Below are 27,955 nucleotides of genomic sequence, written 5' to 3'. Positions count from 1 at the left end.
TTAATGACCAGCTTAGCACGTGTGAACTTCACAGATAGCAAGGACCTCACTTGTTCATCTTTTTACATCTTGTTGAAACTGGTACATGCTCTGGTAGGAACTGAACAAAACTTGACTCATTTAATTTTATGCTTGCATCAGACATGTTCCAAGAAGTCTGCCTAAATAATATTTTGTTCGTTCATTTTCAGTATTAGCCTTGAGAATCTAGGTACACTGAGTTTTTTCTCAGCCCCTGAACTGATTCCTACCTTTCCCAGTTTAACTATTGTTATCCCAAGACCATGTGCCAGATATGGCATGAAGATTTTTAACTTATCCCTTTAAAAAAAAAAAAAGCTGCTGCACATACATAATGCTTTGTATTTTTAATCCTTAACGCACACTTAAAGGAGGCATTATTATCCTAAGTTTGTAGATGTGGAAACTGAAGTCAGAGAGATTAAAGAATTTGCTAAGTGCCCTGCCATGGCAGACCCCAAAGCCATGGTGGCACCGGGCCTAGCTTCAGAAGTGAGCCTGTCATCTTCTTAGACTTGCTTCGGTGTTTAGTACACAGTGACCTGCTAATGGCCTGGGGGAAACAGCATAATGTAGCCCAAGTGTTAGGGCACCTACCACCCATGTGGGAGACCCAGAAGAAGTTCTTGGCTCCTGGCTTTAGCCTGGCCCAGCACTGGCCTTTGCAGCTATCTGGGGAGTAAACCAGTGGATAGAGGATCTCTCTCTTTCTGTCTCTCCCTCTCTCTGAGTAACTATTTCAAAGTAAATACATCTTTTAAAAAAGGAAAAAAAAAAACAACTTTATTTTAGGAGGCCTGTATTTCATCATTTCTTCCATACTGTCCTCCTGTATACATCTAGATTAAAATGTTTATATCTGACATTTGCTTCACTGTTTCACATGCCTGGCCACTGTCCCTCAGGGCTCCTGTAATCACAGCAGTGCTTTGGTACAGCCAGCCGTGGACAGCAGGCAGAGGTCTTGACCTCTCCTGACCTGCCCCTATGGAACCTCTGGCTCTCAGAATTTGTGTGTGTGTTCCTCCTCCAGGCTCTGTGACAGCCCTGGCCAGCTGGAGGCTCGAGAAACAGGCACATAAACCTCCTGGCACCATTCAGGGTCTGCTGGGGCCAAAATATGTCACTGTCCTAATTCTCTCAGGATCTTAAAGCATTTTCATATTAAGTTATTGAAAAGACCCAGAGAACCACAGTTGATGGTACATGAGGTCAGAGAGCATTCAGAGGTTGGAAGGCAACTGGGAGAATTAAGTAATTATTCATATGTTTTAAGACTTTTTAACAGTCAGTATCCAAAGGAGAAAGAGCAGAGCTAACAATTTCCATCATGGGTGCTGGCTGTGGAAGTTGAGATACTTCCTGCAAAGCATTTCTGATATCATTTGGGTAAAACTTAATCTTGTGTGGGGACCTTTTACAGAAGGAAGTTTCTATTTCCACAGGACTCCATGAAAGGTGTAAAGGGCACACTGTGAATTGGGGATGACACACCCTGTTTTGAATTAGATTTCCTGCTAGTTCTGATTGGCGGCATTCTTCCCGGACTCGGGTGAATTTGGTTCCAGTGTTTGCTTGTAAAACTGAATCCAGTCATTGTATTTTCAGTTTGGCTTCCTGCCTGCTATTAAAGTACAGAGCAAACTTCAGCCAGTAACTCCCTATGATTCTGTGTCCTCCATAAAGAGTAGGGAAAGGAGAGGGGAAAACCCAAGGGTGACTGAGTTCATTTGCATACTGTGCCAGAGGGCAGCTGCTGGCTGCTTTGCCATCACATGATTCTGTGGAGAATCCTCATATTCTACTTACCGGAATAGGAGACAGCTCAGGGCAGGGGGGCAGGGTGTAAGCTAGTCACTCACTCTTTATGGTTCTAGCTTTGGCATTATCAGCCATGTAACCTGTTTACTTCTACTTGGTTAACAATTCTATGTGAAAATGTGGGAGAGTTTCTGTTCCTCCCCCTTTCCAAAGTATTTCGGATAAAGAGTGTGTAAAGAGAAGTCACAGCAGAACCATGGAACCACCCTCAGTAGATCTGATTGTCCCTGTTGCATTTTCCTGGAGAGTCAACCAGGCCTTGAACATGGTTGATTAGATTTGTGGGGAAGCTCTGGGGGCTCACCCTTCTCCCTGGAGTCTGCAAACATGATGCAGTCTACTCAGTGTAGCTTCAGACCCCATTGTGACACCTGCAGAACTCAGTAGGAGAAGGGTCAGAAGGGGCTCATTCTTTCCAAATGTGAAGAGGTCCGGAAAGAAACCATTTGCTAAGAGTCCCCCAAATCCTCCTCCTCCAGCACACACACTTTAGACTTTATAGATTTGGGGAAAGAGCAGTAGGGAAGGATGGTCTGTTCCGGGACTCTTCCAAAGGTCCCATTTTCACATGGAGGCATTGCCATAGAGGCACTGGATGTTGAAATGATGCCAAAGGCTTGGTATATACCCACAGCCTGGGTGACATCATAGCATGCATACCTCGCACTGTCCTAATTGAGTTAATTCTAGTCTGACCCATAGGATTAGAGCCAGATTGCTTTTTCTTTAGACTTTGCTTAAGCAAATAAAGGTAAATAAATTTTGAGTTTACTGTAACAAAGAGCAGAATCCAGCTAGGTGCTAAGAGATAAATACAAGAAGTCAAGACACAGACTTTGGTCACAGGGAACCTTTGGTCTTTCTTTGACTAGAACCCTTAAGAACAGCTGTCATATCGTGACAGACCATGAACAAAAAGGAAAAAGCAGGTTCTAGGTTCTTGGATGTTTTATGGAGATGATCCAGTCAGCTGCCTAGTATTCAAAGGAACCAAATGTACTGAATGAAGGAATTGTTGATACAGTTAGCAAAACCAGCTGTAGAGTGCTGTAGGAATGATGGCAAATGGCCATCCAAAAACTCTAACAAGACAGTGTTTAAAGGGTCAAAATGCAGCAATCACATCAGGAGTTCTGATGTCTGGTTTCTGATCTGGCACACAAAGAGCCCGGAAGTCATCACTCTCGTCTCCACAAGGAAAAAGCTGAACAAACTGAAAATGAATGCTTCCTAATTGAATTGAGGTCATGGAGCAAACCACAGCCCCAAAAATTATAGCTACAAACAGGTGGATACAGAGAATTTCAGCTTCCTAGAACAAGACCAAGAACAAAAAAAATATTTATTAGAACCAGCACCAGAGTAGGACAACTTAAATTTGTGGACAGGCTTGGGAGTTAAAAACTCAATGGGGTCCACTCATGGGGAGAAGGAACATCCTTTTTTGATTTTGCCTCTAGGAGTCCTTCCAGATTCTCAGAAATCAGAGAAAAAAAACTCTTATGCTCCTGACAGGGAGAGCAAAAATATTTTTTAAGTATGCTAGAGCATTCTGCTCTTCTTAACAAGGCCTGCCCTCAAGAGAAGCTGTTTTACCTGAATCTAATTTATTAGTGTTTTATCATAGTCCAGCTAACTCAGCGGTAAGGGAAAAACTAAATTTCAACTCCTTCTAACATTTCTAACTCACCTAAGAGAAAAAAAAAAAAAAGCTAAAGACATTCATGTCCCTCAAAATGTTGTTCTGTGGCCGGCGCCGCGGCTCACTAGGCTAATCCTCCGCCTTGCGGCGCCGGCACACCGGGTTCTAGTCCCGGTCGGGGCACCGGATTCTGTCCCGGTTGCCCCTCTTCCAGGCCAGCTCTCTGCTGTGGCCAGGGAGTGCAGTGGAGGATGGCCCAAGTGGTTGGGTCCTGCACCCCATGGGAGACCAGGATAAGCCCCTGGCTCCTGCCATCGGATCAGCGTGGTGTGCCGGCCACAGCGCGCCAACCGCGGTGGCCATTGGAGGGTGAACCAACGGGAAAAGGAAGACCTTTCTCTCTCTCTCTCTCTCTCACTGTCCACTCTGTCTGTCAAAAAGAAAAAAAAAAAAGTTGTTCTGGTTAATAGACCACATATACTACAGCAATGGTCCCCATAAGATTGTATCACCTAGTTATGTTGTAGCCATGTAGTGTATGTGGGTACATTCTATGATGTTCACACAGGGATGAATTTTTCAGAACATGTCCCTCTCAGGAAACAAGGATTGTCAGTACTTGTGAAGATCACAGTCCAGAGGCACAGGCTTACTCAAAGACGAAGACCTCATCACAGGACTTGAGAAGCTCTCCCCCCACTGCATTAACACTGCTTCTGTAAAATAACACAGGAATAAAACTGAAAGAATTACATGTCTCAGACCATAGTTAAGAAGGTTTCAGGAAAACTCAAAAACAACACGGGAGACAAAAACATGAACATCAGAGAAAGTTTTAGCTTATGAGAGCTGTGCTACAGCAAATGGGAAAGACAGCATAACATCTAGGCAGATAAATTAAAATATGTTAAAGTTCTGTGTACCTCAGTTCCTGCCACCCACTATAGCACCTCTGGCTTTCAACAAAAAATTACAAGTCATTCTAAAAGACGACAATCACAGTTTGAAGAAATAGAGTAAGTGTTAGAACCAGACTTAGATTTTGCAGAGATGTTAGAATTAGTCAAACTGAGACTTTGTTAAACAACTGAAGATGCTAGAGACTCTAAAGGGAAAAGTGGACAACATGGAAGAACAAATGAATAGCGTAAGCAGAAAGATGGGAACCCTAGGGAAGTACCCAGAGGAAGTACTGGAATCAAAAACATCCTAATTGGGGCTGGCACTGTGGCGCAGTGGGTTAAAGCCCTGGCCTGAAGCACTGGCATCCCATATGGGCGCTGGTTCTAGTCCCAGGTGCTCCTCTTCTGATCCAGCTCTCTGCTATGGCCTGGGATACCAGTAGAAGATGACCCAAGTCCTTGGGCCCTGCACCCATGTGGGAGACCCAGAAGAAGCTCCTGGCTTTAGATTGGCACATCTCCAGCCATTGAGGCCATCTGGGAAGTGAATCAGTGGATGGATTCCCTCTCTTTCTTTCTCCCCTCTCCTCTCAAATAAATAAATAAATAATTTTTTAAAGAAAGTGTAACTGTAGAACATAAGATAGGAGAGAATCTAGATGACCTTGTGTTTGGCAATGCCCCAAAGCCATATCCATTAAAGAAAAAGTGTATCTTGGACTTCATTCAGATTTGACAAATATGTTTGGCAAAAGACACTGTTAAGAGAATGAACTGACAAGCCACAGTTCAGAAGAAAATCTTTATAAAGCACATAAAGAATTTATATATAAAATAGTAACAAAATAAGTAACCCAATTAAAAATAGTATAACATTTCATTAAAGGGATGAACATATGGTAGATAATAACATAAAAAGATTCATCAGGAGTTGGCAGTGCGGCACAGCAGGTTAAGTTGCAGCCTGTAATGCTGGCATCCCATATGGGTGCTGGTTTGGGTTCTAGCTGCTCCACTTCTGATCCAGCTCCCTGCTGATGCACCTGAGAAAGCAGTGGAAGATGGCCCAAGTCTTTGGGCCCCTGTACCCATGTGGGAGACCCAGATGAATCTCCTGGCTCCTGGCTTCAGTCTGGACCAGTCCTGACTGCTGCAGCCATTTGGGGAGTGAATCAATGAATGGAAGATATCTCTCTCTCTCTCTCTCTTGATTGAAGATGATCTTTCTCTCTCTCTCTCAATTGAAGATCTTTCTCTCTCTCCCTCTCTCCCCCCCCCCACTTCCTCTCTCCTTCCCTCTGCCTCTCTGTCTCTGTAACTCTGAATTTCAAATAAAGAAATCTTTAAAAGAGAGAGAGAGAGAGAGAGAGAGAGAGAGAGAGAGAAACATGGAGCAGACATTTAGCTGAGCACTTAAGCTGCTGGTTTAAGTTTCTTATATCCTGTGGCCAGCTCTGTGGCGCAGAGGGTTAAAGTCCCAGTCTGCAGCAATAGCATCCATATGGGTTGCTCCACAATGATCCAGCTCCCTTCTGATGTGCCTGGGAAAGTAACGGAAGATGGCCCAACTGCTTGGGCCCCTACACCCATGTGGGAGGCCTGGAAGATGCTCCTGGCTTCAGCTACAGATGTTGTGGCCATTTGTGGAGTGAATCAGCAGGTGGAAGATTCTCTCTGTCGACCTCTCTGTAACTTTGTCTTTCAAATAAATAATATAAATCTTATAAATAAACATTTCGATATCCTACTTCAGGTTACCTGAGTTCATTTCCTGATTCTGGCTTCTTGCTGATGTGCATCCTGGAAGGCAGCAGTGGTATTTAAAATGATTGGGTTCCTGCCACCCATGTTGGAGGCCTAGATTGGGTTCCCAGCTCCCAGTTTAAGCTCCAGTTGTTCCCAGTGGATAGGGGTTCGTTCTCTCTCTCTCTCTCTCTCTCTCTCTCTCTCTCTGTCTCTCCTTGTCTCTCTCTCATCTCTCTCTCAAAAACAAAGAAATCCAAAAGCCATCTAGAGGAGGTTGGTATAAACTGAACCATTTTCATTTTTATAAAAAAGTTACTTTTTCCTAAAAATAATAAGAAATACTTGTTATAGAATATGTGGGAAAACTGCTGAGAGAGAGATCAGAATAGAGCCTTGAAACTATCTATTATTGCAGTAGGCACAGATATACCTTTTTGAAAATATCACATAATAAAACATCACATAATAAAAGAGTTTACATTTTGGTTGGTTCTTTGCTTGTTAGCATAATATTAGAACTTTCTTATCATTAAAAGACTTCCTAAACAGTTATAGTGATTACATCATATTGGGTTAGGTGGACAGATAATAGTTTATTTCTATTTAATGTTTCACTTAAAAAATATTTCAATTCTTTCTGTACTATCTCCTTTTAATAAGTTGAGTCAAGTGATATTGATATTTGCAAGACAGAAAACACGTCAACCAAATCTCTCCAAATAGGCTCTAGGAACCCCCATAGACCCTGTAGCATATTAATGTGCCCATTTCCTCTTGTCTTCATAAGCACTGAGCAGATACTCCTTGATTATTTGCAGGGCCCAAGACAGGAGTAGAGTAGAAAGTGCCCATTTGGCATAATGATTAAGATGCTGCTTGGGCACTCATATCCCATAATAGAGTGCCTAGGTTCAAGTCCCAGATTTTTTTGATTCCATTTTCCTGCTAAAGTGTACCCTGGGAGGGAGCAGGTTTTGGCTAAAGTACTTGGGTCCCTGCTACCTACATGGGAAACCTAGATTGAGTTCTAGGCACCTGGCTTTGGCCCTTAGTGTTGTAAGTACTGAGAGAGTGAACCAACACAACAGATGGATGATCTCTCTGGCTCTCTCTCTTTCTCTGTAACTTTTTAATATTTTAAGTAATTTATTGAAATATTACAAGTAGAGGCTCACTTATCATATATACAAAAGTTTACCTCAAGTACCAAACTGCTAAATTCAGAGGTACCTTTGACAGATAAGTTATAGACAGACAAATTTTTAAACAAAAATAGAAAATATGTTACAAATGAGAGTGGGCATTGTGGCCTGGTGGGCTAATCTGCCTCATGGGACACCCAGCATCGTTTATTGGAGTGCCTAGGATTGAGTCTTGCCTTCACTTCCAATCCAGCTTCCTGCTAATGCACACCCTGGGAGGCAGCAAATGATGGCTCAAGTACCCACCATGTACACGCGAAAGCCAGATGGAGTTCCAGTCTGCTGGCTTTGGCCTAGGCCATATCCACCTGTTCCAGGCATTTAGGGAGTAAACCAGTGGATGGAAGATCTTGCTCTTGCTATCTCTTATTCCATCTTTCAAATACATATTTAAACAAATCTTGTTTTTAAAGAGAATATATGTTGGAAATGAATTCGTTCACAGTATTCTATTATGTAAAATTACCATTCTAAGATAAAATGACTTTTTGAAGGAGGTGAGAAAAATTCGTTCCAACAAACACCTATTGATTCCTACTATGTGCTTAGTACTGCGTACTGTATAATGTGGGGAAATTAGAAGATGTCATTCCAGTTCGTCACTTCAGTAAAATATCATTAGATAGATAGTCACAATCTTCAGAGAGAGCTGGAGAGATAGATGTTTGCCCATAGTGGTGAGATTTTGTAACTTTTTGTTTGATCTATCAATTTGACAACAGGATAAATAATTTTTAAAACTCCTGCATTATTGACAGCAAGAGTATGATAGGACTCAAATTCCTTCCTCTGTGCATTACATGGAGGTGACAATAATGGTTGGGACTAGGAATGGGAGGAGGGTCTGTGTTCTTTGTGCTCTATGATGTAACTTTCCCATGGAGGGAGATCTGTGGTTTTCTGTATGTGATAACTTGTATCTTCTCAGTGGATAATGAAGGGTTCCTGAGGGTTTGTTAATTGAGGTACTATGAATACATAAGTTCTTAACTCCATCTGGGAAAAATTATCATAGCCCAGGAAGAACATCATGCTGTCACCTACAGCAAAGAAATGGTGGGCCATTCCCAGAGCTCCATTTCTTCATCTGTCTTGTGAGAATATGCAACTGATAGGGTTGTTGGATAAAATAAGAGAAGCAAAAGTCATCTAAGATCATAAAGATAGCTCAGGCATGTTGGTACGTTTTTGCGTAACCCTACACAGGTTCCCAATTCCTAATGCTCCTGGAAGGCCATGCACACTTCTGTTATAATAGGGGTATTGTCAACCAGGGTTTCTTTCCATCTCTGCTGGGCCAAAAAAAGTCAGCCCATGAGTACCCTAGGCCTAGCAGTAGGCAGGCTGTCCTCAGACTGCCAAGCCTAGGCTGGACAGGAATGCATTTTTCTGAGTCATTGGCTTATGCTAGCATGATAACTAAATCTCAGGCCACTTCTACCTTCACTTCCTCATCAGCTTCATTCTGTTGGGGAAATGCTGGGCCCAACCACCTGTTCTGACGGCAGAGTGAATGAAGCCTCCCAAGCCAGTTTGAACTGGAAAACTCCTACTGTTTGTTTTCTGGAACACATGCATTATAGTAACATAACTAGCCTACACATTTCTTAAGGAATGGAGACTTGTGGTTAGTCATAAACCTACAATGCCTAAACTACATATTATGATTTAAACCTATAGATGAGTGTTTAAAACTAGAAGTTCTTGCAGATATTGCATAAAGGAGTAAAGCTGAGTAAGTTTATCTTAGAGTATTTGTGTGTCTCTATCTTGTCACTTTTTGCTTTGTGATCCCAAAGGACATCTCTAATGTATAAATGGTTTGTTTCCCAAAAGTTCTTTGCTTGGAACTTAGACTGCATTTGCCCAGAGAGCAATAAGAATCCTGGCTCCATCCCCCAGGACAGCTCCACAGAGCCTATCTCATATTAGTGTATTACAGTGTTTTATTGATAATGGGACTTTGGCTCCCTTCAGTCACATTTATTTATCTAAGACAAAGAATTCTAAATCCCAAGTTCACATGCTCTGGACATATATGTACCCAGGAGTGGAGAGAAGGGGAGACCTGTGCTTAATTGTGGGGTGGGTATATCTAAATAAGTAGGAACATATTCCTGAACCCTAGAAATATAAGTCTTACATTCTTAGAAAGGGTATCTGTCCAGGGTCTGGCATTGTGGCACATCAGATTAAAGCCCCGACCCGTAGCACCAGCATGCCATATGGCATCAGTTTGAGTCTCAGCTGCTCCATTTCTGATCCAGCTCCCTGCTAATGTGCAGGGAAATCAGCAGAGGATGGCCTGTACACCCACGTGGGAGACCCTGAGGAAGCTTCTGGCTCCTGACTTCGGATTGGCTCAGCTTCAGCCGTTGCTACCATTTGGAGAGTGAACCAGCAAATGGAAGACCTCTCTGTCTGTACTTCTCCCTAAACTCTGTCTTTCAAATAAATAAAATAAATCTTTAGAAAAGAAAGAAAGAAAAGGGATCTGTTCAGGCCAATTATAAATCACTAATAGCAAGGACAACTCTACAGAGATTATGAATTGCAGCTGAAAAATCTTCTGTGCAAATCTATACATGTTTAGTTATTTCCAAAACTGGATACAAGTCAGAAACTGTTGTATAATTTTTGGAATATCTATTTCTTATTTTTAAAACCATTTGATATATGTATTTATTATTTTTAAAACCATGCTAAGCTGCAGTATTGTACTTTGTAAAACTGTAAGCACAGAAACTAATGTTGGCTTAATTCTTCCTGTGTTACTTAAAGGTCACTGTATGTGGCTCTCTCTTAAATTGTGTTGTTGTCCAACATTATAGATAGTCAGAGTCATCTCATTTTTTAGTTTGTGAACCTTTCGCATACTAAAAAAGGCAACTGAGGTCTTTTGAGATTTGCACCAAACATTTGAGTTCTTTAATTTAGTTAAGGAGGCCAGTTTTGTACTTCGATGCTTTTGTTGTAGAAAAGAGCTGTGCAGGTCTAATGTTCTCTTTAAAAAATTTTATTTATTTATTTGAAAGAGTTACAGAGAGGCAGAGAGAGAGACAGACAGAGGTCTTCCATCCCCTGGTTCACTCCCCAGATGGTCGTAATGGCCTGAGCTATGCCAATCTGAAACCTGGAGCCAGGAGCTTCTTCCGGTCTCCCACGCAGATACAGGGGCCCAAGGACTTGAGCCATATTCTGTTGCTTTCCCAGGCCATTAGCAGAGAGCTGGGTTGGAAGTGAAGCAGCTAGGACTCGAACCAGCACCCATATGGTGCCACTGCAGGCAGTGGCTTTACCTGCTATGCCATAGCACTAGCCCCCAGGTCTAATGTTCTTCAGAACCTCTTTATCTTTGCCTCAATTATTTTATCATTATAAATGTAAATAGTATGTCTTGAGCCTTTATGTAGCTATACCTGAATGCATACTATTTTTTCCCAACACTGCAGTGTTCCAGTAAGGAACCAGTAGTTAAAGTTATCCTCAAAACTTGTGGATAATGTCTATCTTTGCAAACCTACTACTGAGTATGCAACAAGCCTCACTCTTTTAAACATAAGGAAGAGCCTGAATTCCAAATTAACCTTGTAACAAGCCAGTGGAATATTCAGTGATGTATCTTGTGCAGCATCTAACCCTTCTCTGTAGATTTTAATAATCTTTGTGGTTGCTGTTGACGTGGTTTGTTTTAGTCTTTGAGGAATGTTTGCCCTTGTTTATTTCTCTAGTTTGTTACTAGTTCATCTTGGAGTGTTCCTTTAAACAATTAGCTGCATAGCACAAAAGGAAAATAAAGAAGTTTTGGTGTACAGGGATGAAAAAAATTACTTACATGAATCATGGACATTTTAAAGTAATACAGTTTTTAGATTTTAACAGTCTAGTACTGAACAAACTTGTTGCATTATTACATTTAACCACCTGTGAGTATATTGTGGTTACAGATGGTTATAGAGGGTTACAGATGGTAGTGTGCCATCTGACTTTAGCTTTAGCTGCATGTTGTAATGTAAAAAGGGGGGCGGGGAGCTGTTGTGCCCTGTCTGGCTGCCTTTCATGCATGTGTTCCATTGGAAGCAGAGGCTTTGCATATCCCAGTTGATCAGATTGGAACACATGAGCCCATCCTCCTTCCTCGGCTGCAGGACCCCTAGGAGCTGTACACCTGGTGACCTGTGTGTCTGTTCCCTATCTATAAAATGTCCATGACAGCATAAAGAAACAGTGGCATTCTGCTAAGGAGGAGTGGTCTTCCTAACTGGTGAGGGGGTGTGTGTGTGTGTGTGTAGATGGGTTTCAGGTGTTGTTTACCCCAGAAGCCTCTGTGTTTGCTGCAGTGGGTATAGAGCTGAGAACGAGGACAGTAGCATATGGGACTATGTTGGTTGGCTCTTGTTCTCCTTGCTTTCTGTTATTAAGAAAATGAAGTCAAGGGGCCGGCGCCCCGGCTCACTTGGTTAATCCTCCACCTGTGGTGCCGGCATCCCATATGGGCACCGGGTTCTGGTCCTAGCTGCTCCTCTTCCAGTCCAGCTCTCTGCTGTGGCCTGGGAAGGCAGTGGAGGATGGCCCAAGTGCTTGGGCCCTGAACCCGCATGGGAGACCAGGAGGAAGTACCTGGCTCCTGGCTTCAGATCTTTGCAGCGCGGCTGCCGTAGTGGCCATTTGGGGGGTGAACCAACGGAAGGAAGACTTTTCTCTGTGTGTCTCTCTCTCACAGTCTAACTCTACCTGTCAAAAAAAAAAAAAAATGAAGTCAAAAAAATTATGAAGTAACTCACATAGGAAAGACTCCATTTGATAGCATCTGGTGTCTTCCATGACCCAAATCCAAGTTTTCTCCTTCAGATTGGGTTGACCTTTGCACATAGAAACTGTAACTTAATTATTGTTGGTCTTATCTTTAAGCAACATGTGAAAGACCAACTGCTGATAAGAATAAAATTTAATATAATGTTATCTGTTTTAAATGAAAGGCTTTTCATTTTGGGAAAAAACAGACACAGATACTCACTCTCCTTATTTATGTTATTTTGATGGGCCACATCAGATACAATTTCAGGTGATCTTATCAAAAGTGGTTATTTTTATTGGCAGAACTAAAGAGCATTTCATATTCCCTTGTGTTAACTTTTCCTCAGCTATGGGGTGCAAATATAAGTATGAAGCTTGATATTCTGTCAGCTCTTTTATTGGGTGAACATTGCTGTTCTTTCACTGCATGTGATATTTTTACAATCTTGGCTGTTTTTTCTGAAAATCCCTTTTCACGTATAGTTCAAATGGGCCAAGGAGAAACTCCTCCTCTACCCTGGCTGAACAGATTCTTGGGCCCAGTGTCTTTTCTGGAAGCCCTGCAGTGAGTCATTCACCAGTTTCGTCCTTGTGTATTTGGATGCCAGGCACTACTATTTCCTCTTGTTCAGCTTGCAGCTGTCCTCTTACATCTGGCTGTTCCCTGGGGATGTCCAGTTCCCTGAAAAGCCTTCTAGTTTCTGCAAAGTAAAGATGTTCAGACTGTACAGGCAGGTGGTCTGCCAAAATCTCCTGGCTCAGGGACAAAAGCCTGAGAAGCCTAGTGTCATTGCTTTTACATATGACACCAAATTACAGAATGACCTGTTCAGTATGGCTAGCTACCTAGTGATTTTTTTTTCCTCTCCCTTTTTTACTTTTCTCATTCCCTGATTATCTTTAAAGGCCACTATGACTTTCATACTCATAAAGCTCTTCTTTTTTTTTCTCGCTGCTGTGCTACCCAAATCATCTTGTGATTTGGCCATCCTTAAGTCCACAGTGACCCCACATTTTACCATTCTCAGAGTATGCATCTGCATCTTCCTTCACAGAAATTGGCATTCCACTTTAAACAGTGCCTTCTGGGCTCTTTGCTGTCCAGTGGAACTGAACTGAAGATATCCTTTCTAGGTGTTATGTTAGATTAACTGAGGCATGGATAGATCAAGCCCCACTTCTCTGGTCCTGGCTGTCATCTTGGTGAATTAATTTCCTCACTTCAGTTTTCTCAACTATAGATCTGTAATAAAAATATTACCTATTTTTTTTAAATATTACTTATTTTGTAGAGTGGCCTTGATGCTTCTTTGAGGCAAAAGAGCAAGTACTGAGCATAATGTCTGGCTTGAAATAAATACTCAGCAAAGTTTTTGCTGTCATCCTAATGTCAACTCGAATAGTCCACACATTCAAATCCAACTCAGGTACACTGCTGGAGCCCATCAGGTCATGTCTGTGTGGCAGCATAGCAGATGTGTTTCTCAATTTGTATTTTAGTCACACTGCATAGAATTACATTTTGTTAGATGACAGGACCTCCCAACAGTGTATACCACGTAGCCTAGGTGCCTAGTATGCTCTACCAGCTAGGTCTGAGTAAGTATACTCTGTAATCTTCACACATCAACAAAGTCACCTAAGGATGTTCTTGACAGAGCTAGGTTGTGGACTTCCCAGCTGCAACTTCCAAGCAGAATTGCTCTATATCTTGGCCTTTAGTCCCTAACCTGTTCAGTATCTTGCTCCATCACTTACCTGGAAAATTTCTTCCATCTTTCCTGCTTTGAGCCAAACTCCAACACTGTGCTTTGGAACTCTCCTCCCTGAACCACTTGAAGAAATCCAACAACCCCCAACCCCAACCCTGTGCAGATTTTTTGTTCCCTTAGCCCCTTGCAGCAGCTGTTCAGCTTAGCTCAGCTGCTCAGTGACAAGTTCCTGAGCAACTTCTTTTTAAATCCATTGACTTTTTCTAGGTTGCATCTTCTTTGCCTCCTTTGCACCTCTGCCCTTACTGAACTGGGACCTGAGTAGCCTGGTCCCAGCACTGACCCCTCCTTCCTCTGCACCTCCTCTGTCCCCCTTCTCTCCCCAGCCTCTCCTGTGGGTTCCTCGCCTTATCTTCCTCCAGCACATCCCTCAGTTTCTCTTTCTCTGAGTCTCTCACATCATATCTCCCAGTAGCTGCCCATATGTGAAGGTTACCATCGGTCAGTATGGAGCCCTAAGGAGCAATGATTAACACATTATATTTATTATATTATATTAATTATGCTGATAGAAAGATTTGAATAGTAATGTTAAGAAGTGGAATACTGTGTTTTGTGGAGCACAATTACACCTGTAAAATGCATACACAGAAAGAGGTAAAGGACCAGTGTTCATTGCTCTTTGCCTAATGCTTTTTCTGCTATATACTTCTCTGATTTTTCCAAGCTTTGATCATTTACTATTTCTATAACCAGAAAAAGGTTTTTCCCCTCTCTGCCCTTCCTTCTTGGAGTGGTTACATCCATGTCAATATGATTTAGTATCATTTCCTTCCACTCTTTTCACCCAGTGAGATACCATGTAGATTTCCCCATTATTACAGTGCTATTTGTGGCCACTTATTGAAGACATAATACCCCACTGATTTCAAAAGATACCTAATTTAAAAATGAATCTTAGTGAAGAATGGGATGGGAAAGGGAGTAGGAGATGGGATGATTGTGAGTGGGAGAGTGGTTATAGGGGGGAAAAACCACTACAATCCAAAAGTTGTACTTTCGAAATTTATATTTATTAAATAAAAGTTTTAAAAAAAAACAAAAGATACCTAATTTTAAATAGCATGTTGATATTGTTGCCTATGGTTGATGCTAGAAGTTGTGAATTCTCAGTTTTCAAGTCAGAGTCCTGAGTTTCTCTAAGGAGTAAAGACTCACCTTGTTTAGGAAGGGTTTCTCTCCTTTCTCCACATCACCACCCACTTCAGGACAAGGCTAACCATTTGGAACCAAACATGGAGGAACACCTGCCTCAGGGAAAGGCCTTGTAGTCAGCAGAGAGCAAGCCTACAGACATTCTCTGCCGACACTGGTGCTGCCAAGTGTAAGAAGGCCAAGGACTTCAGTCCAGAACTGACTGACCTGATAGTTGGCATTTTTTTTTAACCTTGAAGGATAGGAGGAGACTCATTTTTCCCCATTCTTGAATGTATGTATATGTTTTTAAAAAATTTTAAGACAAGTTTTTTTAAAGCTATTTATCATTGTTCCAGACCACACCTGCTTTTAGGGACTGTACTTGTTCACACTCCTGTGTCAGAGTCCCCTTCATTCTTGCAAACTGCACCCCTCCCCAGCTGATCCAGCCTCAGTTTACTTCAGGTCTCATTATTGTCCATTCTCTTGGGAAAGTGTCTGAATGAAGGCCAGAAAGAACGTCCTAACTCTTTGGATTTATGATAGTTCGTTTTGACAAATGTGTTTCCTGTATTTAGAATCATTGACTTATCAGTAACATTAATTTAATGGGGTTTTTTGTTTTTATCTAGTAAAGGGGGGAAAAAAAAAAAACAAGATAATCCTCATCAAGGACAACTGTGCATTTTGTGTTTCTCTTTGATTGTGTTAACTTCTCACAGACGCCCAGTGAGGAAGGCAGATCAGCCCACACAGGGTCATTGGACTTCAAACCCTGGTCCTCCTGCCTCAGTTTTCATTTGACCTTTGTGCTCAATGCTGTCCCATGCTCTAGGATAAGCCCATCTAGAGGGGAATGCTATGACAAATAAGATTCAATAGTGTGAGATCCAATATGCCATGTGATCGTGTTAATCAGCATCTTAATTGCTAGGCCACTCTTTAAAAGTGAACCTAAAGATTTTTGTTGTGTCATTCTAGGCTTTTGAAACATTTTTAATAAATTTAAATATTACTATTAAGGATTTTATTTTTGTTGAGTTTTATATGAGTTATACTGAAAAAAAAAATTTAGAACATTTTAGAATAAAAAAGGTACCTAAGTTTTCCACTGTTGTAATATAGGTTGAACATCACTATTTCAAAAATAAAAACCTCGAATTTTCCAAAATCCAAAACTTGTTTAGTGCCAACAGTTCCATACCTGATCTCTTGTGATGGGCCACAGTCAAAACACAGATGCATCAAAACATTGTATAAAATTACCTTTAGTCTACAAGGTATATATGAAACACATGAATTTTACATTTAGACTGTGTCCCAAATAATTGCTGAGTGATAAATGCAACCTTGTTCAGACCCTATAATAGGAATGTATATCATCTGGTTAAGGAATATAGAGCAGATAGATAAATAGAGAAAACAATTTCCTTTTCCCTTGAAGACATAAAATATACAAGTGCATCCATAACTGCAAGGAGTGCTATGTAGATGACAGAGGAGACTGTAGAGATTCTGGCTGCACTTGACTCATGAGGGCAGTCTTCCTGGTGAAAATGGGGAGTAAACTGGTCATAGAGGACAAACAGTATTTCTAAAGAATGTGAATTCTAGACTCTGCTATAGCACACAAAGGTCCCTCTACTAGAAAAATATTTTCATTCACATTCCAAAAGCTCAAGTGCTTTGAAAAACCAGGATATATGACAGAACAGTGCTGGCAACTATGGAGAAAAATTATCGTTGCTATACCTTTAGTAGACTGTATAATCTTTGGACAATTCACTCACCTGAATTTTTGTTATTTTCAATGTTAGTGACCTGAACTTCATGGGCCACTCTGTGTGTGTGTGTGTGTGTTTATTCTGAAGTTTCTGCATGGAGAATTGAGTAGCTATGAGCACAAATCTGATGCTAACCTGCTTTGTGTATGTCCTAGCCCAACTATTCCATCTCACTGATTACACACATTCCTCTGCCTCCATTCTTCTGTTAAATAGGAGTCTTAATAATATCCTCCCTCGTGGGGTCAGTTTGAAGGTGAAAAATGCTTAGAGCAATACTCAGCATGGACTGAATGCTCAATAAATATTAGTTAGATTGAAGTGGCAGAAGGGCAGGAAGCTCCAGGAATTTGGACCTCCATGAGAACAGTGACTGAACTGGCAGGAACTGTGTGAAGCAATTATTTTGGAACTCTGGTTGTAGTAGAACATTTGTAGCTTTCAGGGAGAAATCGCTCATAAATTTTGGAAAATTTTGGTCCAACATAGGTTTCTCTCTATAACAGCTGCCATCCCCAACCCCTGGCCTCAAGGCAGGCAGCTCTAGGCAGCAAGCATTCCTTGTACAGTATGTTGGAGCCAACATGAACAATGAAGATTTTGTCATGTTAGAGAAAAGGCAGAAAATATATTTGAAGAAATAATGGCCTCACATTTTCCCAAAAAGGAAAGACCTGAGTGTACACCCTTGAGAGCTCAATGTACTCCAAACAGGAAAAACATAAAAAGAGATTCATGCCAAGATATACTGTCACACTGTTTAAACCAAAAGAAGTGAGAAATAACTTGTCATGCACAAGGAATCCTCAATAATATCAAGAGCTGATTAATTATCAAAAACCATGAACAGCCAGAATTCAGTGAGATAATGTAAGAGAGATCTATCAACCAAGATTGTATGTCTGACAATGGTATCTTTCAAGAATAAAGAAGAAATTTAGATAATTCCATATAAACAAAGGCTGAGGGAATTCATTACTAGTAGATGTGCCCTGTAAGAGATACTGAAGGGATTCTTTTAGCTTGAAATAATAGGACATTAGCCCGCAACTCAAAACTATGAGAGGGAAGGCGGGAGGAAAAGAGAGGAGGAGAGAAATGGAGAAAACAAACATACTGATAATGATAATTATAGGTAAACATGAGTAAATGCAGTAATGCTGTGCTTTTGGTATTGCTGGTAATTTCTGTATGACATAAAAGTCAAATGCATACACCAATAATTATAAATCTGTGCTACTCAGTTTATGATATAGACAGATATAATCGATAACCATCATATAAAGGGAAAATAATGAAGATGTATAGGTATATAGTGTTTATATACTCTGAAACCAAGCTGGAATGATTCAAACCAGTGAGTTATAAGTTTAAGATGTTAATTCTTTTTTTTTTTTTTTTTGACAGGCAGAGTGGACAGTGAGAGAGAGAGAGAAAGGTCTTCCTTTGCCGTTGGTTCACCCTCCAATGGCCGCCGCGGTTGGCGCACTGCGGCCGGCACACCGCGCTGATCTGATGGCAGGAGCCAGGGGCTTATCCTGGTCTCCCATGGGGTGCAGGACCCAACCACTTGGGCCATCCTCCACTGCACTCCCTGGCCACAGCAGAGAGCTGGCCTGGAAGAGGGGCAACCGGGACAGAATCCGGTGCCCCGACCAGGACTAGAACCTGGTGTGCCGGCGCCGCAAGGCGAAGGATTAGCCTAGTGAGCCGCAGCGCCGGCCTAAGATGTTAATTCTGATCCCCAAAATGACTACCAAGAAAATAAATTTTAAATACAAAAGAACATTTAAAAGGTATATTACAATAAACAATAAAAATGAAAGAACTGAATGTGTGTGTGTGTGTGCGTATGAGACATAGAGGAAACAATCCTTTATCTGTAATCGTATTAAAAGTAAATGGATGACAAAAATTGGGTGAGAATGTAAATGGATAAAACTCCACTGTTAAAATATAGAGATTGGAACTTGGATTAAAAACAAAAAACCAAAAAAAAATAAAAACAGAATCTATCTTAATGATGTCTATGGGAGACTCAATTTAAATATAAAGACACATTGGGGGCGGGGGACCAGCACTGTGGCACAGTGGATTAAAGCCCCAGCCTGCAGCGCCAGCATCCCATATGTGTGCCGGTTCAAGTCCTGGCTGCTCCACTTCCCATTGAACTCTGCTATGTCCTGGGAAAGCAGTAGAAGATGGCCCAGGTCCTCGGGCCCCTGCAGCTGTGTGGGAGACTCGGAGGAAGCTTCTGGCTCCTGGCTTCAGATCAGCTCAGCTCTGGCTGTTGCGGCCATCTGGGGAGTAAACCAGCAGATGGAAGATTTCTCTTTCTCTCTGCTTCCCCTTCTGTGTAACTCTGTCTTTCAAATACATCAGCATCATCATCATCATCATCATCATCATCATATAAAGAGACATTGACCTTGGAGTTTGGCCTAGCAGTTAAGATGCCGATTATGATGTGTGCATCCTATATCACATAGGTTTGTATCCAAATTCCAGCTCCTGAATCCAGCTTTCTACTAATGCAAACTCTGTGAGACAGCAAGTCATGGCTTAAGTGGTATTTGGGGAGTGAACCAGCAGATCACAGCTGTCTACCTCTCAAATGAGTAAAAATAAATAAATATAATAAAATAAACAGTCTGAAGTGTAAATCAAAGTGTCTGCACAGTGAGCTTTTAAGAGCCAAAGCCCACTTGGTGCTTTTCCTGCTTTCCCCTGCAGGGCTAAGCACAGAGTGCAACATGGTGGCACCAGGGAAGACTTTGACGTGTAGATGGACACAGCAGGTGACTGTTGTAGTTAAAAATTTATGTTTCAACTTGGAGTTAGTAGACTTCAAGGATTAATGTTTAAAGTGCATCTTCTTACTATTTGTTGAATTCTTCCCTTTCAGTTGGACTTGCTCAGGGATCCTCCATGATAAGGCAGGAGAGTTGGAGTGTGTTGTATGAATATGGACCTGCTGCCATATTCACGGGGGCTAGGGGAAGGAGGATACAACACAACATCTGAGGCCAGAGCCAGGCCACTCTCAGAAAGTGATATCAGGAGAGGCCACATCTGGCCTCTCCCCTCACCAGTCTGAAAGGTGACAGGGAAAGTCAAAGGAGAAAAGCCCAGGAAATGTGACCCTTTCCCCAGGGTTAATCCTCACCAGGACTGTAGCCTTCAGAGCATCAGAGAAAATTTTCATTTTCAGGGACACATTCTCACTTTTGAAGGGTCAGCTTGTGTCTGTATTTCTGACTCTACTTATTGTCGAGTTTTTCATGAGCAGTGAAGCTCATTTTGGTGTATTATTTTAATTTTAGCATATGACATCCTGCTATGGTTTTGCTGTGCTCTGATTGCTCTGTGACATTCTGAGGTTTTTTGCTATCCTTGTTGCCCTAATTTCTTTGTGAAAATAAGATGTGCCATTCAAGAGAAATTATGCTTCCTCTGTAAAGTACTTATAATCCAGGAAGGTCCTTCATACATTTGAAAAACAAAGCATTGTCCTTTACCCAGATTTGCACATTTATCTAGTTTAACTGAGGTTTGTTCTGTTTGAAGCTAGACTAAGCTTAGTATTTGCTTCTATGTGGTAATAATTAAACTTAGGCTTTGTGATTTTTGAGGACAGTATTTCTTGGTTTTATTTTACTGACTTTTATGTTACTAGCGTCAACCTCAGTTCTTTTGCGGTCATTGACTTCCCAGACGCCTTTTATTGCTATTCAGGGTGATCTTTTTGTTCTGAATTTCTTCATAAATTTTCAACTAAAAGTTCAATTTAGGATATTTTGCGGATTTTTGAAAAACACATTTCAATCCATTTGACTTGTTTTTTCCCCTTTATTCTCAGTGCACAATTCAAATTCTATAGTCTGTTCTTCATGTCTTATGCTTTCTCAATTTTTATTACTGTTTCTGCTCCCTTGTGATGTCAAAACATTCAGCCAGTAGAACCTGTGATACATTTGGACATTTGGACAGTGTAGACTTTCATTGAGGATGACCTGTATTATGCTGAAAATCAATAAAATTCCTTTTTACACCTTTTAAAATCAGCCTCTGCTGATTTTAATTATCTGAATCTATTTGCAGATTATTAAATTATTTCTATGAATAGTCACTAAGCTGCTTGTTGATAAAGTGTTTTTTATAAAGATTTATTTATTTTATTTGAAAGAGTTAGAGAGAGAGAGGTCTTCCATCCGCTGGTCCATTCCCCAGATGACTGCACCAGCTGGAGCTCTGCTGATCCGAAGCCAGGAGCCAGGAGATTCTTCCAGGTCTCCCACATAGGTGCAGGGGCCCAAGGACTTGGGCTATCTTCTACTGCTTTCCCAGGCCATAGCAGAGAGTTGGATGGGAAGTAGAGCAGTCAGGACCAGAACCTGCACCCATATGAGATGCCAGCACTACAGGCAACAGCTTTACCCGCTATGCCACAGCGCCGGCCCCAGTAAAGCAATTTTTTGGTGAACATTGTCCATGTTTTTATTTCAGGTAGGAGTAAAACTAGAAAACAGAGCAGAAAGGGCCTATGCTGTTTTTCCTGAGGTGATCTTAAGCCTCTCCTGAGCCAACTTGTTATTCCCAGAACTCTGAGGAAAGGTAGTGTAAGTGAAAAACTGAGGTGTTTGTTCTGACCTCTGCTCCCCTTGGGAATTGCCACTTCACCTTTTTGTTTCTAACCCTCCATTTTCTTTGTTGGCACCCACAGTTGAAGTTTGTGGTTGCTACATCCTATAACTTACGTTGATGTTGTTACCTGTAAATTTGGAAATTCATGTATTTTTATTAAAAATGGTATGCCAAAGATTTCTCAATTCTGTAGTTTAAAAAAAAATCATTTCTTTGTTTAACTTCAAACATTATACTTGAAGGCTTGTCTTGAATAACTTGTTACAGGAGAGATACTATTTTGAAATTTAATCTGTACTGATTTTGATAAATCAAAGATGAGTTTGAAGAATAATAAACATCATTGTATAATGTAATGTAATCATCTATCACGTATCTTCACATTGATTATTGCCTTAAAATGCTCTTAACACAAATATTGCAATACTGCTATAGCAATAGCAGTAAAATGGAGTCTGTTAATTTGGTGATATAATCAAGGTGATTTGGCTTTTAAATGACAAAACTGGGAATTAAATCTGTGTCTTTAGATTTCACATGTTGTCTTCTCTGCATTATACCACACTAATGCTTTGGACAGAGAGTTTACACCTACAGAAAAATGTAGTGGTATGTTGGACATTTCTAAAGACTTGTTTAGAAATGTCTTCATGACTTGTTGACACTACAGATGAGACACTAATGTTGCTTTGTAAAATCAATCAAGTGAAAAAATATTCTTCAAATTGTAGTAGTCTCCACAACAGTTGAGCTGTGAATCTAATGAATAAGGGTTCAATTTTTGCCTTTTCTTCTGTTTCTTAGTGAGTTCTTTATGGTGAATTAAGGAACTAGGAAGTCAAGGCATGCGTGTCAATAAGTAAATTCATTAAAATATTATAGCTGCAATGACTGCAGAAATTGACAAGTGTAATGGAACTCAAAGGAAGATAGGCAATAAGTGACAGAGCTAGAATTTGAACCCTGGTCAATGTGACCTCAGATTTTGTTCTTCCTCCTGCTCCTCTTATCCTTTGTTTTTTTTTTTTTTTTTGTAAGACTTTTTTATTAATTTGAAAGGCAGTTACAGAGAGAGAGATCTTCCATCTGGTTCACTCCACCATTGTCCACAACAGCCAGGGTTGGACCAGGCCAAATCCAGGAATAAGGAGCTTCATCTGGGTCTCCCGGGGCCCACATATGTGGGCCATCCTTTGCTACTTTCACAGGCCAATTAGCAGGGATCTGGAACAGCCAGGACTTGAACCAGCACCCATGTGGCATGCTGGAGTCACAGGATGCAGCTTAACCCAATGCATGACAATGCCAGGCCACCCCCCTCTTTATATTTTCTCTTCAGTGTTTGTAGAATTTTTTTTTATTTGAAAGTTACACAGAGAGAGGAGAGGCAAAGAGAGAGGTCTTCTGTCCATTGGTTCACTCCTAAAATGGCTGCAATGGCGGGAGCTGCGCCAATCCGAAGGGAGCCAGGAGCCTCCTCCAGGTCTCCCATGTGGGTGCAGGGGCCCAAGGACTTGGACCACCTTGTACTGCTTTCCCAGGCCATAGCTGGCTCAGAGAGGAGCAGCCAGCATTTCAGGCCAGGGCTTTTAACCCACTGCACCACAGCGCCGGCCCCAGTTTTTGTAGAATTTTTATGACAATAAAAATAGAATACTGGGGCTTTGAAAGTGAAATTTAAATGACCACTAAGAAATATGGTGGTTCTTGCTTCAGATTACATTTTCCAGTGACACTATGCCTCAAAAAGGAAATGATCAAATCAGATTTACATGTCTAGAGAATTAGACTTCTGGTTTATAGAGAAAGTTCGATTTCATATTATAGCCTTCTATGATTGTATCTTTTTTATTCTGTTTACTTCAGTACATAAATAACTTGTGTAAAATATAGTCTGCTCATCTGTGTTATGTTTATATTCAGATAAAAGGAGAATTAGACCATGTGTAATCTGGGACTTTCAGAGCAGCACATGCAGTCATAAGCGTCAGTCTTCTCCAGTGTGTTTATTGGTTTATTAGATACGTGTATCTGCCTTTGATAGGAGGGTAGAAGTATGTCTGAACACAAGGGCTGAGTCTTGTCAGGTAAGAAGTTGGAAATAAAGCCTTAACTGACTATTTCTGAAACATAATACTTTAGTTTAGAAACATCCCTAAGCCTTCTATTTTTAAAGGTTTCTTAAGGTACATCTGATTTTTGGTAGGGAGAGGTACCCATTCACTCGTTGAATGAGCAGGTAGGTATTTTACTATTTTTATATATTCATAGGCAACAAACCGTATTGACATTGTCTTGTCACTGAGGTTAATGCTGGTCACTGTGTAAAGTAGGGAACAGAGATGACATGAAAGCCTGTGAAGTTAACCTTAGAATTAGCTGGAGCATAGTAGCCCTTTCAAATCCAGTCAATCAAGGAGCATTTACTGAGTGACCAGAATGTGATTTATTGTCTTCCCTATAAATACAAATTCTCAGATTGCCCCGCAGAACTTTTTGCAGTAATGGAATGTCCTTTTTTGTTTTGTTTTGTTTATTTGAAAGTCAGAGTTACAGAGAGGGAGGAAGAGGTCTTCTATCCACTGGTTTACTTCTCAGAAGTCTGCAATGGCCAGGGCTGGACCAGGCCCAAGCCAGGAGCCAGGTGCTTCATCCAGGTCTCCCATGTGTTTGACAGGGGTCCAAACACTGAAGTCATCTTCCACTGCTTTTCCTAGGCCATTAGCAGGGAGTTGGATCAGAACTAGAGCAGCCGGAACATGAACTGGCACCCATATGGGATGCCAGCGTCACAGGCAGCAGCTTTACCCTCCATGCCACAACACAGGCCTGAAATGTTCTGTTTCTGTACTATACAGTATGGGAGGCACCAGCAACATTGAGTACTAGAACTATGGCTCATGCAGTTCAGGAACTGCGTTAAAAATGTTGTTGTTATTGTTAGAATGGCAGAGAGAGAGCTTCTGGTTCACCAATGAAACGCCTGCAGTGATTGGGACTGGGCCAGGCCAAAGCTGGAAGCTAGAACCCAATATATGTCTTCCACACAGACAGCAGGAATCCTATCACTTGAACCATCACCCCTGACTTCTAGGGTCTGCATTAGCAAGAAGCTGGAATCAGGAACCAAAATTAGAAATCAAACCCAGGCATTCTGATGAGGGACATGGGCATTCTAACTGACTTCGTAATTCCTAGAGTAAATGCATTTCCTTCAAACTTATTTTGTTTCATTTTACTTTATTTCATTTAAACTTGATTAACCAGGTGGATTTAACAGACAGCACAGGTGTAGAAAGTAGCTCTAAATGTTCTGCAATCACAGGGAACCTTTATGCAATTACATTTAATTCTCTCCATAATAACTTCTCAGACTGCCTGACATTTGATAGCTATGAACAGAGAGCAGCAGTTTCCTCTAGCCCCACCCAGTCCCTCCAGTTTCATACCTTCTTGTTAACCCCATCTAATTTTGTATGCCTGGTTAGCCAACCAACTCATCAGCTGTGTCACTTCCCTTTCTAGTACATTGGTTCCTCCAGGGCAATGGCAAGATCTTTCTTGTCTATATCCAAGTAGTGAGTCCCTGGTCCCTCCAGGGGAGTGGCTTAGTATCTTGGAAAGAGAACAGACTGACCTTAAAGCCAGTTGGTTTGTATTGCAGCCTTGTCATGGACCAGTGGTGTAAAATTGGTTGTTATTTAATTTAGAATTGGTTGACCTCCTCTGAAGATTGGGATAGTCCTGTTTGCCCCCACAGGGTTCTTGTAAAGAGGTCTAAATAGGAGTGTAGCCAATGCAGTGAAGCCCAGTAGAATGTAACTGTGATTGAATATAGCAAATGAGCATATGAGCTGTTAATAGAAAAGTAATATTTGTTACTAATAACCTATAATTGTTACTGATATATATGAAGAAAAGGATAATGGGCCTGGAGAAGTAATATTAAATAACCCCAGTATTTTCTAGGCAGTAGACAGTAACTAATTTGAGATAACTGAAGGTGTAATTCATATACACATGTTAGGCACTGATGCAATTTTTTAAATTTCCATCCACAGTTGGTGGAACCCAAGAATATAGAACCTTTGGATATGATGGCCAATTGCATATTTGTCAATGAAACAAACATTTGTTAATGAATCCCTTGAACATGTCCGATTACAGTGAAGCACTTAAAAAAGATAAAAAGACAGATGCTGCATTCTAGAAGTTTAAGATTTGTAGAGACAGACACTTGAACATGCTAACTGTGAAAAGTGCTCTCAGCCCAGAGCAAAAAACAGCTTTTCCTAAACCAAAAGAATGGTGATGTTCATCCCAAAATCACTTACTTTTCAGGCATTGATGTACTTGCCAGCCAACGTTCACTGGCAGTGTTCTAAAAAGGGTGAACTTAGTATGGAGAAGCCCACATTCCTCCTGTTGTAGCTCCAATAGTACATGCATGCAGGTGTTTCCTAGAGTATGTCTACACACTGTATGGATGCCCTCTCAATTAGCCACCTGGGACCAGATTCTAATGGGTTTTCAGGAAGTTTGAGGGCAATCCAGGCATCTTCACTTTCAGAGTGATTTTTTAAGTGATAGCCTGAATTGAACAATAGTGTTTCCCTAAGTAGATGTTAGTAAATCTATAAAACCAGAATTAAATCTGAGAACTTAATGTGATGATACAATAATTAAGTAGGATCATGTTTTTGAGCAAATAACTGGGTTTTCTCTTCAAAATTAATCAACCAGTTTTTAAAAAAAAGACTCCCATAGAATGGGCACCCAGTGGAGGACCCCTCTCTGTACCACATCTACTGCATAATTGTTATACCCTATCTCCACATCTACTGCATAATTGTTATTAATTTTATGAGTCGCTAAACACAGAAGAAATTTGATAAAACTTAATTAGTAGGAAAATAAAAGTAAACATATCTCACAAACCTGAGACTTCCTGAAGCAAATTGTTAACAGGGCATTTCACATGTTGACAGTGACAGAAAAATGAAAGGATATTTCACATGATTTTCCTTCACTGGTCTCGGGGGTTTTTGTTGTTTTTTTGTGTTTTTTTGACAGGCAGAGTGGACAGTGAGAGAGAGAGAGACAGAGAGAAAGGTCTTACTTTTCTGTTGGTTCAGCCCCCAATGGCCGCTGCGGCCAGCTCACCGCGCAGATCTGAAACCAGGAGCCAGGTCTCCCATCCTCCACTGGACTCCCGGGCCACAGCAGAGAGCTGGCCTGGAAGAGGGGCAACCGGGACAGAATCCGGTGCCCCAACCGGGACTAGAACCCCGTGTGCCGGCACCGCAGGTGGAGGATTAGCCTATTGAGCCGCGGTGCCGGCCTTAAAAATATGGAACGCTTCACGAATTTGCGTGTCATCCTTGCGCAGGGGCCATGCTAATCTTCTCTTTATCATACCAATTTTAGTATATGTGCTGCCGAAGCGAGCACAGCTTTTCAAATAAGTAAAATACATCTTAAAAAATAACAATAAAGGCCACATCAGTTAGAATTGGACTGGTGTAAAAAGATATTGAAACATCATGCTATGTAGAAAAATAGCACTGATGTTGTAGATGTGGAGTTTTAAAAGCCATAGCTCCGTCCATCTGCCAGTAAAGGAAACAACACATAGGAATTTTCCTGCAGAAACTCTGTGATAATGGAGCACACTTGTTCATTCCATTGGCTCCAAAGTGTAGTGGTTGCCCCAGGCAGCCCTTCATGCTGTGTGTATCCCATTCTTCTTTCAGACACCTTGGCCCTGGCAGCCCCAGCTGTCAGCCTCCCTGGGGAAGCCCCAAATGCTCCTGTTCGTTGGGAAATCATATTTCAGCCACAGTCGCTTCTATTGTGGTGATACTTCCCACTCAATTGATTGGAGACTAGTTCCATAGCACTGAGCTCACCTTTCCCAAGTGGCTATAAAAGAGTAAAATCCAAGCAGGCTTATTGTAAACTGATTTTAAGATCTAATATCCACTAGCCTTGTCTATTTTATGTAGAATTGCTATTATGTGAACTAGTTTCCCAGATTATATGGGTCTACGAAGTTATATCTTGGAATAAAATTTCAGACTTCCCACATTATGCTGAATCATACTCTAAATATCATTCAGGTTGTATTTCAGAAATTATGATCCTGTGGATCTAAACTAATATTATTACTTACAAATTATTCTATTCTAGACTAATTAAATTAACTTGAGTTAAGAAGAGTGGCATTAAGCATTAACACAGTTCTAATATTGGAATTTTATATACTGTCAAGTTCTCATTACATACATAAACTTTATCTGGTACTTTCTTCTTCAGTATTCAGTAGTATTTAACATATTTTAAAAATTAACTTGAAAAAACTAAAAAGCTGGAAGCCTATGACATCTTTCTTCCCTCTGGCTATGTGTAGCAGGATCTGCATTGTCTTCAAACACTTTGCCTGCCTCTACTCATTTACTTTCTTTTCAATACCTTGGAATATATTTAA

General features: G+C 41.0%; 1 protein-coding gene and 1 non-coding gene across 6 annotated transcripts in view; one reads left to right on the top strand and one right to left on the bottom strand.

The window, feature by feature from the left end:
• Window positions 1-27,955, top strand: part of SPIDR (scaffold protein involved in DNA repair) — a 455,986-nt gene that overhangs the window by 266,713 nt on the left and 161,318 nt on the right. The window lies entirely within an intron of this gene.
• On the bottom strand, window positions 26,813-26,919 carry LOC133758918 (U6 spliceosomal RNA). Its single transcript, XR_009865824.1, has one exon. It is a non-coding gene; the product is annotated as a U6 spliceosomal RNA (small nuclear RNA).

The sequence above is a fragment of the Lepus europaeus genome, chromosome 4 (genome assembly GCF_033115175.1).
Source record: "Lepus europaeus isolate LE1 chromosome 4, mLepTim1.pri, whole genome shotgun sequence".
In the NCBI taxonomy this organism is placed as follows: Eukaryota; Metazoa; Chordata; class Mammalia; order Lagomorpha; family Leporidae; genus Lepus; species Lepus europaeus.
Note: the sequence above shows the minus strand (reverse complement) of the source record. Positions and strands in the feature narration are given on the sequence as shown.